The sequence below is a fragment of the Ceratotherium simum genome, chromosome 20 (assembly GCF_057802395.1).
Source record: "Ceratotherium simum simum isolate JZ-2026a chromosome 20, ASM5780239v1, whole genome shotgun sequence".
In the NCBI taxonomy this organism is placed as follows: domain Eukaryota; kingdom Metazoa; phylum Chordata; class Mammalia; order Perissodactyla; family Rhinocerotidae; genus Ceratotherium; species Ceratotherium simum.
Genome location: NC_141919.1, coordinates 47,972,227 through 47,995,731, shown reverse-complemented (window position 1 = coordinate 47,995,731; position 23,505 = coordinate 47,972,227). Strand labels below are relative to the sequence as shown.

The window sequence follows — 23,505 nt, the reverse complement described above, 5'->3', positions numbered from 1 at the left end:
TGCAAGAAAATTGACACTGGCCAAGGTAACAGGCAAGAAAATCTCCATGTGTTAAGACAAATTCTGCTTAGATAGTAGAGCATAAATAAGAAAGTGTGAATAAGCTTTTAAGGTTAAAAAAATTACTTCTATAAACTAGCCCAGTCTTGAAAATCTCAAAGATCTGTAAATCTCCAAAATTTCTTTAGTTGAGCATGATCACCATTTAAAGAGCCTTCTTAAATAATTCCCTAAAGTAGGTGGAAACAGCTCATTCCCCAGAGGGTAAATAGGTGAGGCACCTGGAATCTATAAAAATGGAAATTTATTTGGAAGTCAATATCCTAGTGAAATGAGAAACATAAATTCATATATTTTATGCATATTAATAAACTTATTTTTACGCATTTTATACAGCAAATGCTTAAGTGGTTATTCTAGGATTGTCTGTGGGGCAATTTAAGGACTGAACATGTGACTCTTCAGGTGTCTACTCTGTTTTCTTCAAAGTTAGAAAGTAACTTCTGAAAAAGAGAGGAAAGTTAAAAGCTAGCTAATCTATTTCTCAACAGGATAGGGCAGAGGGGATTATAACCATCTGTGGTAAATGCCTACCAGTTCATCTCCGCTTGAAATGACCTCTTCTGCAAGTTTGCTGCATTCCTTTCTCTCAGATAGAAAGTTACTGACACTTTAAGAAGCTTGAAAATGCACATGCAGAGAGTATTACCCTAGACTGAAGTAACATTTCAGTTTGTATGCGGTGATGTAAACGAAAGGCACACCAATTCTGGGCTAACATTTATTTGTCCGTTCCTCCTCTGTTCAGTCTTTAATTGTTCTGTGTTTTATAATCCAAGGTATAGATTCAATTCAGTCTATTATATCTTGGGCCAAGATTCTTTTGTTTTGTTTGGTGTGGAAGATTGGCCTTGAGCTAACATCTGTGCCCATCTTCCTCTACTTTGTATATGGGATGCCACCATAGCATGGCTTGACGAGTGGTGTGTAGGTCCCCACCCAGGATCCGAACCATGGCAAAAAAAGAAAAAAAAAGCTTCTAAATTATTTCTGGAAACCAGAAGACATTAATAATGCATTCACAGACTTATTACAATGAGAGAATACTAAAACCGATCTCATTATTAATACTGATGTAAAAATTATTACTAAAAATTCAGCAAGCAGGTTAAATCTAGGCATGTAAACATGGTTCAATCTTAGGAAATATATTAATACAGTTCACTACTGATATGTCAGCATAAAACTCACACAATCATTTTTTGGAAATTTATTTGATCAAGTTTAAAAAAAGAAATGCATTCTTGATTTAAAAGCCCTTGATTAAGAAATAATGGGTTATAAACCTAATAACATATTAATTTATAATAACATACTAATTCATAACATAATAACAATAACATATAACATATTAATTCAAGATCATACACAGTATAGTAAGATAGAAATTACCATTCAAGTCAGGAAGACTAACTAAGGTGTCCATTGTTAACACTCTTTGAATACTCTGGGAAGCATAGTCAATGCAATTAGAGCAAAGAAAGAAACAATAAAGTAGAGATTTTAAATTTCTATACAAAAATTAACAAACTTCAAATGTACAGACAATGAGATAGAAGAAAGAAATGAAAGGATAGACCCCATTTATAACAGAATAGAAAATATAACTGGAAGCACTTTTTAAATGTTTAAAATGAGTGTGTATAACCCACTTAAAAATTAAACACACTTTTTAAAAAAACAGTGGCTTTGGAGGTAAATAGAAAGCCATATTATGGGTATAACAAAATATAAATACACACTGAATACTTTAACAAGACATCTGAAAGACTTCCGTGGTTAAAATCCGTAAATCTATAAAAGCTTTCTAAAAAGCATAAAAGAGGACTTAAATAAATGTAATGACATGTCAAGCATCTGAAAAAGAGCACTTATCATTGTAAAGATACCCATTCTCTCTAAATCAATTTGTAAACAAAATCAAAATTCTAAGGATTTTTAGAAAGAAACCTAGAAACTCGATTCTAAAATTTAACCTTCCCTATCAGGTGCACATGTACCATAAAAGTAAGTCACTAAATAGAAAGTTACTGGTCTGGCAATTGACAAATAGAACAACAGAAAAAAAAAAAACTTTCTATAAATTTACAAACAAGTTCAACTATTGGAGCAAATGATGAGGAAAACTCATCATTTAATCTAATTTTACTGCCAAACCAGTAAAAACAAATTTAAAGTATAGACTCGAGGTTAAATATACAAGTAAGAGGATGTAACACACATCTAATTCTGCTGCCTTCTTTTATCTCACGTGGGGATGCCCCTAAGTACAGCTATGTCTGGTCAGCTTTGTCCAGGTGTCCCATATCACACATCCAGGTTCTGAAAGGGCCCAAAAGTGGGATGAGCTGAGAAGCACCTAGCAGGGGAATGAGTGGGTTGTGTCGACAGCCCTTACTTGCCTCCAGAGTCTCTAGGAGGTATTAGGATCTTGTAGCCTTTTCCGAGGAATGGTAAAGCCCTAGCCGGATGAACCTGAGAGCAGGTAAATGCTGGCAACGCACGCTAACCCCATATTGGGGCAGCCAACTTTGCAGCTTCTGTACCCTCTCAGAACCCAGTTCACAGAACCCAGACCTGGAACCGTGGAAAGATCCAGCTTAGTTGTGGCCACTCCTAGTGAACCATTTAGAGCCAGCAGACATAAAGTCTATTCCAGCAGAGGGCCATAAAATTCCATCCATCTATACCCCCAATAGGAGGTTTCTATTTCTACTTCCATGTGGGTCCCTAAAAGGCCCTGGATGCCAGGCCCATAAACCCTGGGCAGGTCTGGCTCAGACAGAAACACCAATGTGGAAACTCCCTTGAATCTAGATGGCATGGCGGGCTAATCCAATGGAACCTGGGGACAGGTGAGAGTTTCAGTTTCACCACTCCCTCTTGTAGCTGGCTGCTGCCTCTCCTTCTACATGGTTCCTTTCTAGGGCTCCTTCTGGTGTGTCAGCTTGGTCTTATTTCAAATGGGAATGAATTAAATAAATCCTAGACCCAAAAGGCACTAAAGAAGACCACCCAGAACCTGTAGGCAGATACATTACTGTACACTACCAAGTCCCACCCAGGCTCTCTATAACCCGGTTCATTTCTGGGGCCTGGATGTAGCTATTGGTGACTGTGGAAATGACATTGGTGTTGACCTTAGTCTCTGGGATTCAAGACCTTCTCATGGCTGATACTGGCTGAAGTCAACACCAGATAGCCACTGTTGCAGGTGAAGCAGATACTTAACTAAGGGACAGCGGCGCTGGAGTTGATGTCAGCCATAGGTTCTGGCTCTGGGAATCCATACTCAGCATAATGACTAAAATACATGTTTCAATGTAATTATTGGTGAACTACAATGACATACCAAAGTTCAAAATATTAATTCTGAGACTTGACATTTAGTTAATGGGAAGAGAATCATCATAAGACATTATTGAACCTAACTCATTTAAGATAGCATTATATATCTATCCAGATAAATAATGAAATAAAACTTGTGATTAAAATGAAATTTATTTTTTAACATAATGGCAGTATATGCTTTTTATAGAGAAGTTACTATACAAGGAAACGATAGTACAAACAGTTACTGCTCCTAGTGCTTCTAGAGGATTTTCGTTTTGATCGAGACTGTTTCTTATCTTAGTGCCCCCTGTTATTTATTTTGGATTATTTGATATATAGAAAATTGTTTTTACTAACCTAAGACTTTTTTAAAATATCTAATACTCATTTTAAAATAAAAAGTAGAGAACAGCATAAGTAAAAATAAATCATGTGCAATATTTGTTTCGTACTTAGGGACTTTTTTTCTCCACATGTAGTTTTAGACAGGTAAGATAATTGTATGTTGTGACTTTTAAGTACGTGAAACACAACTATGTTTTCAGATGCTAGCAAGAAGAAAATATGGAGATGTTTATAGTGATGATAAATACATGTCTGGTGTTTTACCAGTCTTTGTAAATTAAATAAGAAAGCCAAAAAACTACATAATTTAAGACCAGGTCATCCAAATTCTTTGACAATGAAAATGACTGTGTTGAAGTTCTATTTTGTTCTCCACAGCAATGATATTTTTATAAAAAAAATGCAAGTAACAATAGGTTAGCCACTAAATAGTGCATTCTCGGTGAAAAGGCACCAATTATTTTAAGCAGACATCAAGTATGTGCAGAGATTCCTTCCGTATCACACAACAATCACGTGCTTTGGTTACACTTTGTGGGAATAGCAAAGAAACAGAAGCAGATGAGGAAAAGCAGACAGGGTCAAGCTTTCTTCTTGAAAAACCTCTTGGGTTGAAAAAGCATCATAACATGTACTAGACCTAGAAGCTTCAGTCACAGGGAGTTGGCAATTTCTTCCACCTTCAGTAGCATTTCTTGTTATATTATTGGCATCCCTTTGCATGTATTTCAATAATTAAAAAGAACACACCTCTACATAGACTTTTTACTACCTTCCTTTCTGGTTCCATAGAAGATTTGGTTCTAGTTTTGCAAGAAATATGGAATTAGTTATTCCTCCAACAGTGAGTGTTTGTTCTACTAATTAAAAAAAAAAACCTGACTCTTCTGTTTCCATAGGCTATATATAATGCTATATCCAAACAATATCAAACTATATATATAGTTTTATATATACGCCAAACTATATGCATACTGTTTGTTTAAATAACTGGGGGAAGGCATGTGTACAGTAAGTATCTTAGAATACTGCATCTCACACACACTATACAAATGCACACACACCATATACTGCATAAAATTTCTCCCTCTTACTTTTCTTATATTTACAAATACCTAACATATTTTATTCTCTCATTTATTGTCTCCTAACTAGAAATTAAGGTCCACAGAGGCAGAATTTTTCTTTTTTTGTTTACTATTCTATCCTCCATTCCTTGATTATGGCTAGCCCATAGTATGTATACACTAAGTATCTGTTGATTGAATTAACAAATAAGAACAATATAGTTCCCAGTTATGAATGAGGAAACTGAATCTGATGATTTAGTAACTTTTCCAGTGTCACACAAATAATAAATAGTAGAACTAAAAATTGAATTCAAGTCAATGTTAATCTCAAGTTTATATTGTATCCCTAAATGAAGATTAGTGCCTGTAAATGTGGAATTCTCCTGCATTTTAATTCCCTACGGGTCTATAGTGAGTCTACAAATAGGAAGTGGGTATATGTATTAGCCACGTATGAGAAAATTTGGATATTTCTTACTAGTTCCGCAGTATCATTACTTGGTAATTCAGTTGACTCTTCAGCATATCAATGGACCACTAATCCTAAATTCCACAAAAATCTTTATAAGTTTGAGATCACTAACCAGTCCTATTTCTTATATCTGTAGCTGTTAATAGATAATGAGATATACATTGACACTAATTATGCCATCCTGCCAGAAACTCTCTTTGATCGCTGCTCTTTTTACTTTATATTTACAATGTACTTAAGATGGTGAAAGAAAACAGAGGAACAGATTTAACGTGACTGAAGCCTCCCCACACAGAATCTTAAATAGCACACAGACTCTTTGGAAAAGCAGATACAAGATTTCAACCACTAAGACACCATGAAAAAGAGGGCAAAGAAATTAACAAACATTTAGATTCCACCACAAAACATTTCATCGTCGGAATTTAATTTAAAACATTTCTGACATTCAATTATTCACTGTAGACAGATTCTGAATCAGATCATCTGCTGCCAAAGCTAAATTACCAAATAGAGAGACATAAACCTGAGTGTCTTCTGCATAATGACAGGCCATAATGATAAAAAATTCTTCCTAAAGGCATCATGTACTGTAGATATTAAGACAGAATCTAAGAAGGAAACAGAGACCTCAACAAATACACTTGCATACTCCCAAACGTGGAAATACCTTGAGAAATAAAGTTGAGACTCTTAGAAAGATTTTAATTGGATCTAAGCTTGATTTAATACTTTTTGTTGTTGTTATTTTACCAGTGTCATCCATTTATTAACACCCTTTCAAATGGGGTTGTTATCTCTTTGCATTTTATCTTGTTGACATGTTTTAATGAATATTCAAATTTGATGGATTAAAATAGATTAATAACTAAATATAGCAATACTGCCTCATACTGAGGTCAATATTATCAAGCATTAAAATGAAATCTCTATTAACCACATGTGGCTTATACATACCACGGAGGGTTCATATGTCACACAGGGGAATTTCCCAAACCACAATCAGATATTCTACTAATCCAGAGCCTATAACCTTCTCTTTATGCCAGCTTCATTTCCACAGTCCAGCTTCCTATAACATTTAGATACCAGATGGCACAGTCCTAATCTCTGAACACTTGAAATAACCTAGGCACTTGATTTCATTTTAAATATCTTAGCTAGAGTAATCTGTCTGATATAAAATGATAATTGAGGTGAATAATATTTATCTTTCTCATTGGTAATTCAGGTGTTCTATCATCAGAGTCGATCTTTCTTTCAAAGATTAAATAATGTCTTTGCTCCCACAACTCCTCACAGGTACAAACCATGACTTTTGTAAGTGTATCACATTCCTTGCATTCTTCTCCATTGTTCTCACCTAAATAGAGTACACATATTATCTTCCTTTTTAATATATAATGTTTCTACTCCTTTCTGAGGCATATTTGGTGAAAATGATTGCCATATAACCAGAATTCCTTTTGGTTAAAAACAATGGAATCTCAATTTGCACTAAGATATACAAAAAGAAAAACTAAAAATTAAATTTAAAATTAAAATTAAATTAAAAAAATAAAGATACAGTGGTGTTGAATATCATCACATAAACGCTAGGAGAGATACCAAGATGCTGACATAGGAGATTCTGAAGTTCTCTCTTCCCACAGATGTGCTGAATGAATGTACAGCTATACACAGAGCAATTCCCTCAGAGAGAAGTCCAGAAACTAGCTGAGTGAATCCTACACCTCAGGCAAATGAGAAAGTACCCACATTGAAACAGGTAGGAAAGGCTGAAATACATTCTTGCCATAAACTCCTCCCCTGGCGCAGGGCCAAACAATCAAGACAGAACTCCCAACTCCCAGGATTGCTGGCTATCATTCTTCAGGGAGCCTGAAAGAGCTGGTGGCCGCTTCACCTGCCTTCCCTCTTGGGCTCATTCCAACAATAAAACCAAGTTGTCAGTATTTCCCTGGAAGTAGCTTATCCAAACACGTAGTACCCCAACTTTTATGGCTGCCACCTAGGGTGTGGGCCTCCAAATCACCTAGCTCTGATAGCCAATGGACCTTACATTCACGGAGCTCATAGGACTATAGGGAAGAAGCCGTTGTTAATAGGTGTGAGAGCACTTTCCTCAGCTCTAGCCCCAGGGCTTAATGAAGAGGGAGCAGGCAAACACACTCATCTCCCAGTTTTTCACTGGAAGAGGTTTGAAGGCACAATTTACAAACTGCTGCCAGAGGGGGGTCTGGCCTCTATTTAGCATGCATATGGGGCTTACTGCAATCCTCCCTGGAGTCCAAAAGAGCCAGTGGGCACTTCCCCTGCCTTCTCCATCTGGCTCGTCCAACAATAAAACCAAATTGCCAGTATCTCCCTGGAAGGAGCTTGTCCAAAAATTGAGTTCTTTAACTTTTGCAGTTACCACCCAAGGGAGGGGCTGCCAAATCACTTAGCTCTGATAGCCAATGGGGCTTGCATTTATGAGTCCCACAGGTCTATAGCAAATGAAGAAGCAATATTTCAATGGATAAGGAGCAGCTCAACCAACCGCACAACCACAGCTATCCACCGGGACTAGGCATAGAAGAAAAAGGCGAAAACTACTCTCCCAGTTTTTCCCTGAAAGAGGTTTAGCTGGATAATTTATCAGCTGCTCTCTGAGCGTCCAGCTTCTAATCAGCCTGCATCTAGGTGTTCACTGAAATCCTCCACCTTGGGACAGTGGCAGGTCTTGGCACATCCTCAACTACTGGGAGCCAGTATGAACAGGATGGTGATTTGGACCATCACAAAGGTTTGAGAAGCGACCAGGAGCACAGGCTGATTGACAAGGTTCATCTCCTACGTAAGCCCAGTCTGTCAAGACAGGGAGGGGTGGCTGTTTTATTTAATGTGCAGAAAACAACACAGAGAGTCAAGAAAAATGAAGAAATATTGGGATATGTTCCAAACAAACAAAAAAAAAGATAATTTTTCAGAAAATCATGAAATGGAGATAAGTGATTTTCCCTAGAGTGAGTTCCAAGTAACGGTCATAAAGATGCTCACTGAGATCATGAGAAAGTAATGTACAAAGTGAGAATTTCAACAAAGAGATAGAAAATATAAAGAAGTACCAAACAAATCATAGAAATGAAGAACCCAATAACTGGACTAAAAAATTTAATAGAAGAGTTCAACAGCAGACCAGAAAAAATGGAAGAAAGGATCAGTGAACTCAAAGATAGGGCAGTGGAATTCATCCAATTGGAGGAGCAAAAGGAAAAAAGAATAAAAAGAGGGAAGAGAGCTTAAAGGACTTATGGGACACCATCAGGCAGGCCAATGTGCACATTATAGAAGTCCCAGAAAGAGAAGAGAGAGAGAGAGAATGGGGCAGGAAGCTTATTCAAAGAAATTTTGGCTGTAAAATGCCCTAACTTGGAGAAAGAAACAGACATCCAGAGCCAGCCAGGCCAAAAATTACCAAATAGGAGGAATTCAAACAGAGGAATCCACACCAAGACATATTATAATTAAACTGTGAAAAGTTAAAGACAAAGAATTTTAAAAGCAACAAGAGAAAAGCAACTTGTTATGTAGAAGGGAACCCCCCTAAGACTATCAGCAGATTTTTCAGCAGAAACTTTGCCGTCCAGGAGGTAGTGCTTCTGTATCAAATTACCACAAGTTTGTGTCTTAAACAACACAAATATATTGTCTTATAGCTTTGTTTTTCAGTGGTCCTCACTGTCTAAAATCAAGGGGTTAGCAGGCTGTGTTCCATTCTGGCTCCTCTAAGGAAGGGTCCATTTCCTTGCTCATGCAGGGTGTTGGCAGAATTTCGTTCCTTTGGTTGTAGAACTGAAAACATGCTAAAAGCCACCGAGTCCTATGCTTCAAAAAAGTGAATTATATGGCATAAGAATTACACTTCAATAGAGATCTTAAAAAATGTTGCTGAGCCACCTATGTATGTATAGGTATTGACAAACACCTATATTGACAACCAAATGTTGACAAATATTCATAATGGTTTGAGGAATCTTTGATATAGTTATCATTCATGGTGTTTCATCTACATTAGCATCATCATCTAATCTTTCATGTACTCACTTAAAAGTGTGTCATAACCTTCACCTACAACTAAAGTACTACTCAGCCCAGTATGTGGCAAAGGTCATATGAGGACAACTGACCACAGGAGCTGAAAGAATGGTATTGCTTCCTGATCAAATAGCCAGTGAAGTCCACTTAAAAGATGTGATGGCTTCCAGCCAGAGTGAAGAATACAACAATGTCATGACACTTTTCAAACTGTGAAGGACTATAAAATGTAAGGTATTGTGATGGTGAGAATGACAACAGTGAAATGAAATGAAATGGCACGATGGTATAATGAAAACAGTATGTTGGGAGCAGGATAAACTGGAAACACGACACTTGAGCTTCTGCACTAATCTCCATGTGAGGTTAAAAGAATGTAATTAGATTGGCAGCTTGAAAACGGAAAATGAGTGATGACTTCGATAGATGTCATGAAGAAATTATTGGCAGCTTGTTCAACTCCCAACAATCAATTTCTCTTCCCCCATTAATGATTTAAGGAATAAATTGTACAATTGTCATAAAATCTCACATCATACCTGATAAATTACACATTATGAATGTATGCACTATTATAAATCATGCAGAAAAAATAAAGCTCAATCATTTGAATGTTATGACCTAGTTATGTGACTTAAACTTTTCCTCAAGCAAAATAAGAGTTTTGGAATATTACAAAATGACTTTCAGAGGGTTAAAGGGAGGCCAAGGTGTGAGTGAGCAATTACACCTGTTTGTCCTTAACTGTGCAAAACCGGCCCTCCCTGAACATTTCACACAATTATGCCTTATTCTACTCTATAACTCATAAATCATTTGCAAAGATTAACGTTTATGTCCTAGCTTACAGTTTAGAAACAAAGGTTTGAAATGTCGCCTGCATTGGCTGAAACAAAGAGGAACTGGGTTTACAAAGAATGAGTAAAAGTATGAAGGGATATGGGCAGGCACCAAAAATTATGTAGTGAAAATATATGTGGTTAAGTTAAAGGGTAAATCACTTTGACTTGAAGATGAGAGGCAGAAAATTTTTTTTGAAAAAGATGAATTTGTCTTTTAGGTTGAAACTCATATATGAAATGGTATTTAAAAACGGAAGAGAAGTTTAGTACTTTTGACTGGCCAGTTCCTGCCGGCCAAGAGCAGTCAGAACAGGTCAGTTTGACAGCCAGACTTTTCAAGGATCAGTGAAAGAAATAGATGAAATGAAACTGGTGATAATTGAGCCTGAGTAGCAATTGACTATAACCCTGAGCTCTGAAATATATAAAAGAACGCCTGTGGAATGGTGTAAAGGTTTCAAAATGTATCAAAAAAGAATGATGTCCTTGGGAGCCTCTCCAGTTCCGTACTAAATTCTTGCTTTTCCTAAATTTTTGCTCTCCCACCCAAAATCTCATAATTATCTTGCTTTAACCTTCCTTTTAAAGCAATATCTTGAGCAAAGCAAAGTGCTTAGCATGTTAATGTTGTATAACCTCTATGCAGCTAATATTTCTGTATTTTTCATTCATAAGTTAATTTCATTTTTAAAGTGATTTAGGAAACGTCCATCTTATGACACTCTGACTTTAATTTTCATTTGTGCCATGGCTCCAGTGCTAGATTTGACTCATGATGTTAATCAATCTTAAGGATTTTAAACAAGTCACTTAACTTCCATGGACCTCAGTTTCCCCAGTGAGAGATTATATTTAATATGACTGCAAATGTATTCCATATTATCTCATAATTGAAGATGTATTACATACTTGATGCCTGAAACCTCTCCAGATTCCCTGTCACTGCAGTAATGCTCTTTGTACAAAACCTCTTACAAATGTACAATGCAGCCCATATTCAGACAGCCGTGACTTTAGCAAACCTTTTTACATTGGAGAATATAAACAGATTAATATGACCATAATTGATTAATAATACATTGATCCATTAAATGAACATTGATCATTTACATTGACTGAGGATAAGACCAAAATATGTAAGTTCAATTTCTATTCTAAAAAGAAGATATTTATATAATATATGTGTAAAAGAGCTATATAATGTAAATACCATTAACACACAGGGAATTATATTTAAGTTCATTTATGACAAATTAAGTTAAAATGTTAAACTGACTTCAGACTGTGTAACTTATTAGCCAATCTGCATATTAAAACAACATTGGTTTTCTCAGGGCATAGCTTTCAAGACTTCACTAAGCCTTTTTTTTCTGACTCACTAACGCCCAGGAGTGGAATATTCTGCTTAATTCTCTTTGTTCATCTAAGTCCCACTCGTCTATCGATAACTACATCATTATACGCCTCCTCTGCTGATTTTTCTTGTCTAAATCTGAAGAAATATCTCTCGGCTTTGAAGAATTATCATATTTACTACCAAATTATAGATTATCTGTTCTGTTTCGGATGCCAATTGACATTTGTACAATTTAGTAAGGACTTTCTTTTAAAAATATCAGAGTTAGGTATCCTTGCCTCATTCTGCCTAATAACATTTAGGATAAAAGAAAAAAACATTGCAACTTTGAGAAAATTAGGGACATCTAGATGCTAAAAAACAATATTAAAAAAAGGATTGTTAAAATCAGTAAAAATTGAACATGGCTAAGGGAAGATAGCCCGTCAGGATCATGAAGATTTCTCTTAAAAAGTAAGGGAAACCATCTTTGGAGCTTTATATTAATGATCCCTTCCTTGAATAGCTATGCTAGCATGTTAGAATAGGCTGCCAAAATATCCCTGATTCCTTACTGAAAACATGAAGTGGAAAAAATGTCAAAGCTAGTGGAGGACTTATTCATATAATATCTTTTATACACATATTTTTATGTATGGAAAGGCAAGTGAGAAAATGTAGCAATAACTTGTACACTTGGATCTTGTTCATATGATGCAAAATAAGTGCTAAATCACTATGTAAAGAATTCTTGGCACATAAGAGTAAATAGTTTGTAAGAAAGCGTTTGAGATATCTTGTTGAAATCTAAGTTGCTTAACTCCTCCATCCTTACCCCACACTCTTATTCAACATATAACTGGCCTCAAAAGAATGCTCCCACTTAAAAATAATGCTCCTTGGGGTGGGTCAGTGGTGTAGTGGTTAAGTGCGCAGCACTCTGCTGCAGCAGCCTGGGGTTCAGATCCCGGGAGTTCATGACGCACTGCATGCCAAGCCATCCTGTGGCAGTGTCCCATATAAAGTGGAGGAAGAAGGGCACGGATGTTAGCCCAGGGCCAGTCTTCCTCAGGAAAAAAGAAGAGGATTGGCAGATGTTAGCTCAGGTTTGAACTTCCTCGCACACAAAAAAAAAAAAAATGCTCCCATTTACAACCTACTCTAAGGAAAGAAACATGACAAACTGAAGAAAAAATATTCTGAGAATGGATACTAGTTTGGGACAAACATTTTACTATGAAATAAAGGAAATTTAAATAAAGCCTATTTAAAACATGTCAAAAAAGGAGAAAAAAAGATCAAACAAGACGTCAGGACAGAAAGCGGAGGAAAATTGAGTTGCAGAGCTCAGAAAACATAAAAAAATAAAAAAATTAACACAGCATTAGAAGCATCAAAATGGAGAAAAGGGCCTCCTGAAACATAAAAAGCATAGAGGACAGGGGGCTGGCCCCGTGGCTTAGCAGTTAAGTGTGCGCACTCTGCTACTGGCGGCCTGGGTTGTGATCCCATGTGCACACCGACGCACCACTTCTCCGGCCATGCAGAGGCGGAGTCCCACATACAGCAACTAGAAGGATGTGCACCTATGACATACAACTACTGCTGGGGCTTTGGGGGGAAAAAGGGAAAAAAAAAAGGAGGAGGATTGGCATTAGATGTTAGCTCAGGGCTGATCTTCCTCACACACACACAAAAAAATTAAAAATCATAGAGGACAGGCTCAAGGAAAATAAAGCCCAAGTAAACGAAAAGAAAAAGATATTGGGATAAAAAACAGATATGGAATACAGATAAAGAAGAATCCATATATGCATAACTGGTATGCCCAGAGAATAGAAGAAATTGAAGTTGATACATAAAAATAAAATAGAAAAAATCTTTTTCCCTTTGAATAAAAAATCTGAATCTACATTTTTAAAGTACATAGATTTAAAGAAAGTTTGTAAAAAAATGATTAACGTCAGAAACTGTTCGAATACTTAATTTCTGATTTTGGAAGTTAATATAAGACTCACGGCAATCAAAGCCAAGAAAAATAACAAAAAATCTTTACAAGAAGGATAAATTTTCTTAACCTCTTAAGGTTTTTCCACCATAGAAAACTTATTGTCTATAAACAAGTTCTAGAAAGTCATCAAAGAAGAAAAAGAAGAAAGAAAATAAATTTTGACCTAGAAATTTTATAACTAGCTAAGCTGCCATTCTATTATCAAGAGCACACAGATTACCTTTTCCGACACGCACAAGCATGAGAACTGGTGCATCCAGGTACAATTCTCAAGAAAAATGCTCTTGAAGATGAACTTCAGTCAACTAAGTAATGAAAGCAGTGTTTCCTGGAAAAAGTGATAAAATGGGCTATTAAAATACAGATCAAAAGTTAACTCCAGATATTCAATCACCGAACACAATATAAACAAAATTATAATATATATATTATAGTAGAAATAATATATTTGTAAATTAGATAATTATCATCATCGAACAGATATTTTAAATTTTCTTTTTATTTTGCTCACAGAAGATTTAATTCCTTACTTTGCTCTCTGTGAGGACCATGCTTAGCTGTTCTTTGGTGGTTGGCAATGATGAATTTCAAAAGTAAAATGGAAAAAAAAAGCTGGAAGTGTAGAAGTTAAAGGGGAAGCGATTAGATCATACAATCTAGCAATTCCACTTCTGGATGTTTATCTGAGGAAAACAAAAACACTAATGCAAAGAGATATATGCACCCTTATGTTCACTGCAGCATTATTTATAATAGCCAAGATATAGAAGCAACCTAAGTGCCATTGATAGATGAATGGATAAAAATGATGCCGTATACATAATGGAATATTACTCAGACATAGAAATGAATGAAATGCCATTTTTGATAACATGGAGGGACCTTGAGGGAGTTATGATAAGTGAAATAAGTCAGATAAAGACAAATACTATGTGATTTCATTTATATGCGGAATCTAAAAAACAAAACAAAGGAACACGCAAAACAAAACAGAAAGAGACTCAGGAAACAACAGAAACAGAAATAAACAGAAATTGGAAACAAACGGGAGGTTACCAGAGGGGTGAGGCATTCGGGGGTGGGCGAAGTAGGGGAATGGGATGAAGAGGTACAAACTTGCAGTTATAAAATAAATAATTCCCGGAGATGTAATGTACAGTATAGGAAATAGAGTCAGTAATATTGTAATAACTTTGGTTGTGACAGATGGTAACTAGTATCATGGTGATCATTTTGTAATGTATATAAATATCAAATCTCTATGATGCACACCTGAAACTAATAGGATATTGCGTGTTGATTATACTGCAATAAAAAAAAAATAAAGAAGTTAGTGGGGAAGTGATAAATAGGTACATGTGTTTGGCCTTCGGGAAAAATTGGCTTTTAAAAAGGAAAACAAAACACAACAAAAACAAAGATAATTAAATTGTGGCTAAAAGAAGAGAGTACCAGGGAGTTTGTTAAAGGGAGGTACTGAGATCGGTGTGGAATGTGATAGAATTTAATGGTAGGTAAAGGGAAATTGTTAGAACTGTTGCTACATCCTATGCAATCATATTTACTTCATGGTGTTTGAAAAATGCAAATAAAGAATTTCTATAATTTTACAATTATTTTCCAGATACTGAGCCATATTGTTGCTGTTATTTTAATTGTGGAAGAGGTACTAATAGACTAGACAACATGAATCATGGCTTTAATCTGCTTACATAATTAAAAATAATTTAGGAATGTAATTGGATATGCAGGACATTGCTGGAGTTTTGTAAGTGATCTGAAAGTTCTCATCTTCTGTTTGTAGAGGGTCAATCAGTTAAGTTAAAACTCATAAATTAATTAATAGAACTTTAGGTACATTGTTTAAAGGTGAGGCAATAACCCCAAGAAGTGTTAAGAATAATAATATAAAGAATCAAGTTGGATTTTACATTGGGAAAGCATAATCAGAATTACACAGTTAGTTTGCAGCAATGTGCTTGTATCGGTTGTTATTTGTTGTTAATGTAAATCGCTAATCTCACCCCTCTTGCCAATCCAGCCACCCTGGCACGTCCCAGGACTCCATGTACCTCCATGATCCAGTTCTGCAGGGAAGCCTGCTCCAGAGTTGCAGCAGGCATCCCTTATCCTGACCAGTTAATGCCCGGGTCATGACAGGTATAAAGATTTTGAACAACACTGCTGAGCTTAAGTCAAAAAATACTGATTTCCGCATTTTCAGAAAAGAAAATCTGTAGATATCTTCTAAGGTTGATCATTTAAAAATATAGATTTATGAAGTAAGCAGGCTATAGATCATCCGCATTTAATGTAATGAAAACAGGCACATACATTCAGAACGCCATAATTTTCAAAGCATTTTCGCGTGCATTCTGTTATGTGATCCTCAGCACAAACTTTTGGGAACAGTCAAAATGTATTAGTAGGTGGCAGAGCTGAGATTAGAATCCAGATCTACTGTTACTTAAATCTGCATAACACTTAATCTGTAGTACACTGCTTTATTTATAAAAAGGGTTAAGATGGTTTCAATTAAAGAAAGAGAGAAGCTAAGACAAGGAAAAATAATGTGGACTAAAGGAGAACACGGCCTGTGAGTTTTACATCCCTAATAAAGTAGTCTAGTGCTTGAAATTGGGGGCCACATGTCATACTCTTAGATACTCTCAGCAGTGAGTAACTCAGTAGATGTTCAAATGTGTGTTATCATTTATAATTCTGCTTCTTTTCTAGCATGATAACTTATTTTAGCTATTATTTACGAGAAGGCAAAACAGCAAAATCAGTGGCCTGTTGTACACGCACACGCACACACACACACACACAGAAACCTTTTGCCCCTTTAAACGATTAAAAATCTCCTGTAAAATATATTGGCTTGTTTTCATTAGCTGGATTAGCTTTTAACGTTCAAGTGTACTCATTATGTCCTTTTCTACACTGGAACTCCAGGTACCAAAAAAAAAATATCTCTATAATCTTTCTTAGTAAGAACATTTTATTAAAATTAAGAAAATAAGAGAATATTCCTAAATTAAAGTTCTATTTCAAAGCAATAATAATTTTCTAGTCATTTTGGGGGAAAATCTTTATCTACTTTTACTGACATAAATCTGCTTTGAATTTTTTGCAGACAGGCATTATATCATTTTCATTATTTGTATTCGATGTTCGCTATTGGGGTAGTTATGTCTATGTGTGTATACTGGTACAGCTTTCAAATACTAACAAAATAATCTTTACAAAAACAAACCTGAGGGGGCGGAGTCAAGATGGCGGCGTAGGCAGACTCTGAACTCACCTCCTCCCGTGGACACAGCCAATTTACAACTACTCGTGGAAAAATTACCCCTGAGACAGAACTGAAAACTGGATAAGAGGAACTCCTGCAACAACGGACAATCCTAACTGGGGTAGAAGAGGCAGAGACTCCCTTCCGGAGAGGAAAAACGCCGCCTTCACAAGCCACCAGCTTCATGGCCGCAGGGAGCAGCTCACAGGTACGCAGCCTCCCTGGAGGCGCGGGGCCCTGAGCCGGGGAGCGCCCCCGCTGTGGGCATTTTGTGGACCCAGCACAATCGAGACCAGCGGCATAATATCTGACTTTGCCTGCTACTAAAGCATTGGGGAGCGCCCCCAGAAAACCCGGTTCACAAAGAAACTAAAACTGGCTCTTAAAGGGCCCACGCACAAACTCACCCGTTCCAGAAAGCATCCTAAAATCACCAGAAAGAAAGGTGCACAGTGCTTCGGTGACAAGAGACTCACCTAATAGGCCCTGAGTGCATCTCGGTGAGGGGTGAGACCTCTCCAGGGACTGGGACATTGGCGGCGGCCATTGTTGTGGCCTGGTGTGAGCATGCTGACACAGATGCCATTGGAGTTCTCCCTGAGGCCTGCTAGCCCAGGGTCTGCTCCACCCGCTAGAGCGCCGATCTAATCCAGCTCAGCCAGGGCAGGCAGCCCACCCTAGAGACTGGCCCCACCCAACAACAAGCCCTCAGGCAACGTGTGGGCCTGCATAGATTGGTGACTGGATACTCTGCAGCCTGGCAACTGAGCTGACTTGAGCGGGGCAGGGTGTGCACAAGGAGCGGGTGGAGAGTGTGGGGTGGTGGCAAAGTGTGTGGGGCTCCCGCCCTGGAGAGACTGGGTCCGCTTGGGAAGGTCGGGGCACTCACACGGGGCAGGACTGTGTTGACTGTGTGTGTAGACCTGTGGGCGGCAGGGCTTCTCAGCCGCAGAAGACTTGTGCTTCTCAAAGACCCACATAGGAGGTTTGCTCCACCTTCCAAAACCTGAAACAATTGGGTGTTCCTGTGCCTGAGGCCAGCCCCACCCAGCTGCAATCCTCAGAGAGCTGACAAGAGACCTAATAGGCTAGAGGCTTACAGCAATTGTAAGGCCCTGAGCCTAACAACCTGCCACGGTGGGGGCCTACTCACTTAAAAGAAATACTGCAACACAAATGTGGTATTAGAACTTGCAGCCAACTGTGCTGGGGCTCCCCACATCTGATAAAGAGACTAAAGGGCCCACAACAACTCCAAGCAGCTGAGCATTACAACAGCTGGCCAGGAGCATAACTCAGCCTCCCTGGGCGCCTACAGGGAGAGCAAACAGGCCACAGCAGAAGGATACACGTAGCCCACATAGGGGTCACCCCTGGAACATTGAGAACTGAGGGAAGCACACTGGAAGCCTCCTAAGCCATCACTTACATAAGGTCACCTATCCAAGAGCAGGAGACGTAGCTGACCTACCTAATACGTAGACACAAGCACAGGGAAAGAGGCAAAATGAAGAGGCAAAAGAATACATTCCAAGTAAGGGAACAGGACAAAAGCCCAGAAAAGGAACTTAGTGAAACAGAAATGAGCAACCTACCTGACAGAGAGTTCAAACTAAGAGTGTTAAGGATGCTCACTGATCTGGGGAGAAGAATAGATGGACTCAGTGAGAATGTCAACAAAGAAATGGAAGATATAAAAAGAACCAATCAGAAATGAAGAATACAATACTGGAAATGAAAAACTCATTAGAGGGACTCAAAAGCAGAGTAGAGGATACAGAAGAACGGATCTGTGAGCTGGAAGAAAGACTAGAAGAAATTACCCAAGGTGAACAGGTAAAAGAGAAAAGAATTAAAAAGAGTGAGGACAGTCTAAGGGACCTCTGGGACAACATCAAGCGCACTAACATCCGTGTTATAGGTGTCCCGGAAGGAGAAGAGCGAGACAAGGGGGCAGAGAATCTATTTCAAGAAATAATAGATGAAAACTTCCCTAACCTAAGGAAGGAAACAGACATCCAGGTACAGGAGGCACAGAGAGCCCCAAACAAGATAAACCCAAAGAGGCCCACACCAAGACACATCATAATCAAAATGTCCAGAATTAAAGATAAAGAGAGAATCCTAAAAGCCGCAAGAGAATGTCAAGTTACATACAAAGGAAACCCCATAAGGCTATCAGCTGACTTCTCAGCAGAAACCTTACAGGCTAGAAAAGAATGGCATGATATATTTAAAGTGCTAAAAGGAAAAAACTTACAGCCAAGAATACTCTACCCAGCAAGGTTATCGTTCAAAATGGAAGGAGAGATCAAAATTTTCCCAGATAAGCAAAAATTAAAGGAGTTTGTCACCAAGAAACCAGTGTTACAAGAAATGTTAAAGGGACTGATTTAAGGGGAAAAGAGAAGACCACAAATAGGAAAAATTATCTATTTCCACGATTAGAACGTAATGGATACAAATGCTGAATAAAGAGGTTGGCTATGATATCAAAATCATAAAAGGAGGGAGGAGGGTAGTTAAAGAGTACAGCTTTCAGAGAGAGGTCAAACTAAAGTGACCATCAATTCTGTATAGAAGAAGTAAGGAACAGAGAAGGACTACTAAAACACTGAGGGAAAAAAAAAGTTAAAAAATGGCAGTAAGTACATACTTATCAATAGCTACTTTAAATGTCAATGGACTAAATGCTCCAATTAAAAGGCATAGGGTGGCTGACTGGATAACAAAACAAGACCCATATATATGCTGCATACAAGAGACACACTTCAGACCTAAAGACACTCACAAACTGAAAGTGAAGGGATGGAAAAAGATACTCCACGCAAATGGCAATGAAAAGAAAGCTGGGGTAGCAGTACTCATATCAGACAAAATAGACTTTAAAACAAAAACTGTAAAAAGAGACAAAGAAGGGCATTACATAATGATCAAGGGAACAATCCAACAAGAGGATATAACACTTGTAAATATCTACGCACCCAATGTAGGTGCACCTAAATATATAAAGCAATTATTAACAGACATAAAAACAGAAATAGACAGTAACACAATAATAGTAGGGACTTTAACACTCCACTTACACCAACGGATAGATCATCCAAACAGAAGATCAATAAGGAAACATTGGCCTTAAACGACACACTAGAACAGATGGACCTAGTAGATATATACAGAGCATTCCATCCAAAAACCGAAGAATACACGTTCTTTTCAAATGCACATGGAACGTTCTCCAGGATTGATCACATATTAGGCCACAAAACAAGTCTCCATAAATTTAAGAAGATTGAAATAATACCAAGCATCTTTTTCTGACCACAAAGGTATGAAACTAGAAATCAACTATAGGAAGAAAATCAGAAAAGCCACAAATACATGGAGATTAAACAAAATGCTACTGAACAACGATTGGGTTAACGAAGAAATCAAAGAAGAAATCAAAAATACCTGGAGACAAATGAAAATGAAAATACGACATGCCAGAATTTATGGGATACAGCAAAGCGGTTCTAAGAGGGAAGTTTATAGCAATACAGGCCTATCTCAACAAACAAGAAAAATCTCAAATAAACAATCTAACAATGCACCTAAAGGAACTGGAAAAAGAAGAACAAACAAAGCCCAAAATCAGTAGAAGAAGGGAAATAATAAAAATCAGAGCAGAAATAAATGAAATAGAGACCAAAAAACAATAGAAAAATTAATAAAACCAAGAGCTGGTTCTTTGAAAAGATCAACAAAATAGACAAACCTTTAGCTAGACTCACCAAGAAAAAAGAGAGAAGGCACAAATAAGTAAAATCAGAAATGAAAGAGGAGTGGTTACAACAGACCCCTCAGAAATACAAAAGATTATAAGAGAATACTATGAAAAACTATATGCCAACCAATTCGACAATCTGGAAGAAATGGATAAATTCTTAGAATCATACAACCTTCCAAAACTGGATCAAGAAGAAGTAGAGAATTTGAATAGACCAATCACCAGTAAGGAGATCGAAACAGTAATCAAAAACCTCCCCAAAAATAAAAGTCCAGGACCAGACGGCTTCCCTGGTGAATTCTACCAAACATTCAAAGAAGACTTAATACCTATCCTTCTCAAACTCTTCCAAAAATTGAGGAGGGGGAAGCTCCTAACTCATTCTACGAAGCTGACATTACCCTGATACCAAAACCAGACAAGGACAACACAAAAAAAGAAAATTACAGGCCAATATCACTGATGAACATCGATGCGAAAATCCTCAACAAAATACTAGCAAATCGCATACAATACGTTAAAAAGATTATACACCATGATCAAGTGGGATTTATTCCAGGTATGCAGGGATGGTTTAACATTCGCAAATCAATCAACGTAATACACCACATTAATAAAATGAAGAACAAAAATCACATGATCATCTCAATAGATGCAGAGAAAGCATTTGACAAGATCCAGCATCCATTTATGATAAAAACTCTGAATAAAATGGGTATAGAAGGAAAGTACCTCAACATAATAAAGACCATATATGAGAAACCCACAGCTAATATCATCCTCAATGGTGAAAAACTGAAAGCTATCCCTCTAAGAACAGGAACCAGACAAGGATGCCCACTGTCACCACTCCTATTTAACATAGTATTGGAAGTCCTAGCCAGAGCAATCAGGCAAGAGAAAGAAATAAAAGGGATCCAAATGGGAAAGGAAGAAGTGAAACTGTCACTATTTGCAGATGACATGATTTTATATATAGAAAACCCTAAAGAATCCACCAGAAAACTTTTAGAAGTAATAAACGAATATGGGAAAGTTGCAGGATACAAAATCAACATACAAAAATCAGTTGCATTTCTGTACACTAACAACGAAGTAGCAGAAAGAGAAATTAAGAATACCATCCCATTTACAATTGCAACAAAAGAATAAAATAACTAGGAATAAACTTAACCAAAGAGGTGAAAGATCTGTACAACGAAACCTATAAAACATTTCTGAAAGAAATTGAAGAAGACACAAAGAAATGGAAAGATATTCCGTGCTCTTGGATTGGAAGAATTAACATAGTTAAGATGTCCATACTTCCTAAAGCCATCTATAGATTCAATGCAATCCCTATCAAAGTTCCAACAACATTTTTCACAGAAATAGAACAAAGAATCCTAAAATTTATATGGAACAACAAAAGACCCCGAATAGCTAAAGGAATCCTGAGAAAAAAGAACAAAGCTGGAGGTATCACACTCCCTGATTTCAAAATATACTACAAAGCTATAGTAACCAAAACAGCATGGTACTGGCACAAAAACAGACACACAGATCAATGGAATAGAATCGAAAGCCCAGAAATAAACCCATACATCTATGGACAGCTAATCTTTGACAAAGGAGCCAAGAACATACAATGGGGAAAAGAAAGTCTCTTCAACAAATGGTGTTGGGAAAACTGGATAGCCATATGCAAAAAAATGAAAGTAGACCCTTACCTTACACCATACACAAAAATTAACTCCAAATGGATTAAAGACTTGAATGTAAGACCTGAAACTGTGAAAGTTCTAGAAGAAAACATAGGCAGTACGCTCTTCGACATCAGTCTTAGCAACATCTTGTCAAACACCACATCTGACCCGGCAAGAGAAACAATAGAAAAAATAAACAAATGGGACTACATCAAACTAAAAAGCTTCTGCACAGCAAAGGAAACCATCAACAAAACGAAAAGACAACCTAACAATTGGGAGAAGATATTTGCAAACCATACTTCTGATAAGGGCTTAATCTCCAAAATATATAAAGAACTCATGCATCTCAACAACATAAAAACTACCAACCCAATTAAAAAATGGGCAAAAGACCTGAACAGACATTTCTCCAAAGAAGATATACAGATGGCCAACAGACACATGAAAAGATGTTCAAAATCACTAACTGTCAGGGAAATGCAAATCAAAACTACAATGAGATATCACCTCACGCCCGTCAGAATGGCTATAATTAACAAGACAGGAAACAACATGTGTTGGAGAGGTTGTGGAGAGAAGGGAACTCTCATACACTGCTGGTGGGAGTGCAAACTGGTGCAGCCACTATGGAAAACAGTATGGAGATTCCTCAAAAAATCAACGATAGATCTACCATATGATCCAGCTATTCCACTGTTGGGTATTTATCCAAAGAACTTGAAAACACCAATTTGTAAAGGTACATGCACCCCTGTGTTCATTGCAGCCTTATTCACGATAGCCAAGACTTGGAAGCAACCTAAGTGCCCATCATGGGACGAATGGATAAAAAAGCTGTGGTATATATACACAATGGAATACTACTCAGCCATAAGAAACGATGAAATCCAGCCATTTGTGACAACATGGATGGACATTGAGGGCATGATGCAAAGTGAAATAAGTCAGAGGGAGAAGGTCAAATACCGTATGATTTCCTTCATTAAGTAGTAGATAATAACAACAATAAACCAACACATAGGGACAGAGATTGGATTGGTGGTTACCAGAGGGGATGGGGGGAGGGAGGAGGGTGAAAGGGATAATTGGGTACATGTGTGTGGTGATGGGTTGTAATTAGTATTTTGGTGGTGAACATGATGTAATCTATGCAGAAATAGAAGTACAATGATGTACACCTGAAATTTTTACAGTGTTATAAACC

At 37.3% G+C, this 23,505-nt stretch overlaps 1 long non-coding RNA gene across 1 annotated transcript in view; it reads right to left on the bottom strand.

Annotated features, from left to right (window-relative positions):
• LOC147914454 (uncharacterized) overlaps positions 1-23,505 on the bottom strand; it is a 138,837-nt gene that overhangs the window by 52,538 nt on the left and 62,794 nt on the right. The window contains exon 3 of the long non-coding RNA XR_015555476.1: positions 13,770-13,877. This is a non-coding gene — a long non-coding RNA (uncharacterized LOC147914454). The remainder of the gene's footprint in view (positions 1-13,769; positions 13,878-23,505) is intronic.